This window comes from Phoenix dactylifera, unplaced genomic scaffold (assembly GCF_009389715.1).
Source record: "Phoenix dactylifera cultivar Barhee BC4 unplaced genomic scaffold, palm_55x_up_171113_PBpolish2nd_filt_p 001445F, whole genome shotgun sequence".
NCBI classification, from domain to species: Eukaryota; Viridiplantae; Streptophyta; class Magnoliopsida; order Arecales; family Arecaceae; genus Phoenix; species Phoenix dactylifera.
The window spans coordinates 95,910-100,103 of NW_024068764.1; the positions used below are offsets into that span (position 1 = coordinate 95,910).

The 4,194-nt window shown below is 46.5% G+C and overlaps 1 pseudogene; it reads left to right on the forward strand.

The window, feature by feature from the left end:
• The first annotated feature begins 597 nt into the window (after positions 1–597).
• Positions 598–1,754, forward strand: LOC120108627 (annotated as a pseudogene).
• The last annotated feature ends 2,440 nt before the right edge of the window (positions 1,755–4,194 follow it).

A 4,194-nucleotide genomic window follows, 5' to 3' on the forward strand; every position in this document is an offset into this window, starting at 1 on the left:
AAAATCATCTACGTGTTAACTTTTCATCGGCCACTACACGTACCTCCCTGTTTGCCATTCGCCCCCCGACTCCTCCCTCATCCCATCCGTCCATGGTGACTTGCGGTGCTCCCCGCAATGTGTACATCAGCGTGGACGCCTGTCACCTCTCTCTCTCTCTCTCCTCTCTCTCTCTCTTTCTCGGTGCTCCAACGTGTATCTCAATATACACAGCTTCAGTTACCCCGGTTGCGTGTAGAAATTATAACGCATAGTTCAAACCTTATAAAGGGATAACGAACGGGAAGCCTATCATTACCCCACTCTATCCCTTCCTCTTCCTCACTCCGCTCTCCGCTTGTCTCCCTCTTCCCTTATCTAGCCCCTCATCCATTCCTAAACCCTTCCATAATTAATACCCTTGCATAAATTTCGCCCAATCCTTCGTCTCCACCACCTGCTATTCTCTACTTATCCCCTCCTCCCCCGCTTTCCGTGAAAATTACACAATCTCTTAATTCCCCCTATTCCATACCGCTAATTCCTTTCCTTAAAGTTTCCCAATTGTTTTATTCCGCATATCATATCGCTCATTGCCATTTTTTTAATTGCTCCTCCCGGTCGACGATAAGGAAGGAACGAGAAAGACGAAGAATAACAAAATGGCTTCCTTCGCTCATCTCCTCTGCAACCCGGTGGGCTCCTGGGCCCACCTCTCCACCCGCTCCTCCTCCTTCCTCTCCCCGTCCTTCCCGTTCCTGCCCTCCTCCGCCTCTGCCCCCTCCGCCCGCCGCCGCCGCGCCCCGCCTGTGCAGCGATGGAGGTCAAACGCCGCCGCGTCCGCCGCGGTGCCGTCGGCTGTGGAGTTCAACTTCAAGGGGTACATGCTCCAGAAGGCCGCCGCCGTGAACCGGGCCCTCGACGCCGCCGTTCCTCTCGCTTACCCGGAGCGGATTCACGAGGCGATGCGCTACTCCCTCCTCGGCGGGGGCAAGCGCGTCCGCCCCGTTCTCTGCCTCGCCGCCTGCGAGATCGTCGGCGGCCGCGAGCGCCAGGCTGTGCCTCCCGCCAGCGCCGTGGAGATGATCCACACCATGTCCCTCATGCACGACGACCTCCCCTGCATGGACAACGACGATCTCCGCCGCGGCCAGCCTACCTGCCACCGCGTCTTCGGCGAGCCCGTTGCCGTACTCGCCGGCGACGCCCTCCTGGCCCTCGCCTTTGGCCACCTCGCGGACCCTCCTTCTACCCCGCTGACGACCCTGTCCCCCCCGCTCGTGTTGTCCGCGCCGTCGCGGAGCTCTCCCGCTGGCCGTCGGCGCCGAGGGCCTCGCCTCGCGGGCCAGTGGTCGACCTCGAGAGTCCACGGGGCTGGGAACCCCGGTCGGCCTCGAGCGCCTCGAGTTCATCCACCTTCACAAGACCGCCGCCCTTCTGGAGGCCTCGTGGTGACAGGAGCGATTGTCGGCGGGGGATCGGACGACCAGATCGAGCGGCTAAGGCGCTATGCTAGGTGTGTTGGATTGCTGTTCCAAGTGGTGGCATGACATCCTCGATGGGACCAAGTCGTCGCAGGAGCTCGGAAGACGGCCGGGAAGGACCTGGCCAGCGATAAGACCACTTATGCGAAGCTCATGGGCTGGAGAAGTCGAGGAGAATTCGCCGAGGAGCTGCTCAAGGAATGCAACGGGAGCAGCTTTGGGAGTTTGATCCCATGAAGGTGGCACCTTTGCTTCATTTGGCCCGATTACATTGCCCACCGCAGAAAGTAGAGCTATGGAAGCAGTGACAGATGGCGGGCATGTAGTCACAGAAGTAGCTACATATGGGATAATTGATCTATCAGTGAAGCAACCTTCTTCTCCTCTTTCTCCTCTCGGTACAGGTCAATGTTCTGTTCTGTTGTTGTTTAATCTTCGTACTATATTTGCCCCGTTCTTTCTAAGATGTATTGGAACTTGATAATTATGGCTGTTGCTTTGGTGATTAGCATGTTGATTATTACCATCAATGCAGGGATCCAACACCCGAATCGAGTTACTTTATGGTCATACGAATATGTCTGCAATTATTTCATAAAGTTGTACTGCAACAAGTTCTTTTCTACTTCCTCTGTTCTCATTCTTTACTTAATTGCTTCTTTTTTATGTCAAAGGTTCTGCTACTTTGTGCACAATAATTGGTAGCCTATTTCTTGAGTGTTAATGAATAAATTTGTTCAATGCATGTTTGACTAGGTGAGTGTGCTTTTATCGGTAACATATCATTCATTACAGGGGTAAAAATTTTGATAAGTTTGATCTGGGATTGATACTAGGTGAGAATTCAAATGGTGAATCAATGATAATGCAAAGCTCAAGAGTTAAACATACCTTTGAGATTATAGAAATGGCGGACAAGACATCTTTAGAATGCTTTGTCATCATTTTTTGCTGGACAGCTGACCTAATCAAGTTATAATTTTCCTAGCGATTTTGCCATAAGAATGCACCAAAGCCACCAAATCTCTATGGTGCAGTGCACTGCATATAAGTGCGCACTATAGAACATCCTTGTCCTAGTGATTTTGCCATATTTCATGAATAAATGAATGATGGCAGCATTTGAGGATCTCATCAATTGATTTATTACCTGTCCAGTGAGGATTAGCAATGTGGTTAGTTGCTTGCAAGTTTGCACAGGAAGTGAATATATGCAGTTTATAGTCCAAAAGAAAATATAGCTAACAGCAGAGGAAGTCTTGAGGCCTCCTGAATGAATGGGGTTGCAGATTCTCGATTTAGCAATCATTTATATGGAATCAAGAGGATCATGAAGAGGAAGGGGAGAGGAATCATTTTACTTTCAATGCGCTTCAATACAAATGAAACCCTATTTGGACTTATTGACAGGAAAAGTGAAATGGGCAAAGAAAATAACTTTTCTTTTATAAGGTTTTTGGGCGTTATTGCTATTTTTGTAGGAGTGACGGTAGCAAAGTTCTCTCTAAGCAAGTTAGAGTGATGTAGATTAGTTGAGGGGAGAGACCATTAGGGTTTCGAAAAAGGGCTGAAATCTATGGGTTGCTGGATTTCATGTTTAGGCGTTGAGATTTCAATAAATTTGAACTATGAAAGTTGGAATTTCATCGCAAAACTGATAGTGAGTTCTGGTAAATCTAAACGAAGGCTCATAGAAGGAGGCAAAAGGGTCTTGGAGGTGTCTGGGAATAAATTCACTACCTTGCCGTTCCATCACTTATCAAATTTTAGTTTTCATATCAATGAACTAGCTTGGTAAGTGAAAGAAGAATTGATTAAATATAATTTAACACAAGGATCTGCGATTTAGACTCGAGGGATAGAGGAAAGACTGTATCGGAGTCACTTCAAAACCTAGTAATCATATCTAGAGTTGCAAGCCTCATGCTAATTCTACAATAGTACACCATAGGAGAAGAAGATATTACATCCATATTCTGTATAAAAACCTTATTGGATAACTAAGATTTTAAGTTTGGGCGACGGGAGGTGTGTCCGACCATTTTGTCTTGTTTCTGTGAGAAAACGGTACTGGGACAAGGTCGGGACACCACAACCCGCCATGCGGGGAAGAAGAAGAAAAAGAAAGAAAGGAAAGAAAGATGATGAGGAGAGGAAAAAGTGAAATTAAAGAAGAAGAAAAAGGAAAGAAAGAAAGGAAGGAGGAGAGAAGAATAAAGGAGGAAAACAAGGAAGAAGGGAAAGAGAAATAAAAAAAGGAAGGAAAGAAAGAAGAAAAGGAAGGACAAGAAAAAAAAGAAGAAGAAAAAGGAAAGAAAGGAAGGTAGGCGGAAAGGAAGAAAGGAAAGAAAGAAGAAAAGAAAAAACTAAAATCTCTTAGATTTCTTCATGCTGAGCTTTTTTGGATGCTATCAGTTGCGTCATGAGATATCAAATTTGTTATGGCACAGACAAAAGTATGCATTGTGACGAATCTTCTGGCCTTTTTATAAACTCCAAACAAATTAAATTACAATATTTTCATTCATCATAACACTAAATCACTTGGTTGGCATAAGCGTGTAACTTTTATTCTTTGCCTAGATTCAAATTTTTTGGAAAGGTTTAGGCGTGACATAGACTAGTTTTCTTGGATACGAGCCTAGCTCAACCATTGCTGAGCGTAGTGATGGAGTCGAGCTATAACTAGTGCAAATTTGGTAAGAAAAGGTGGTTGGGCAATTGAAGCTAG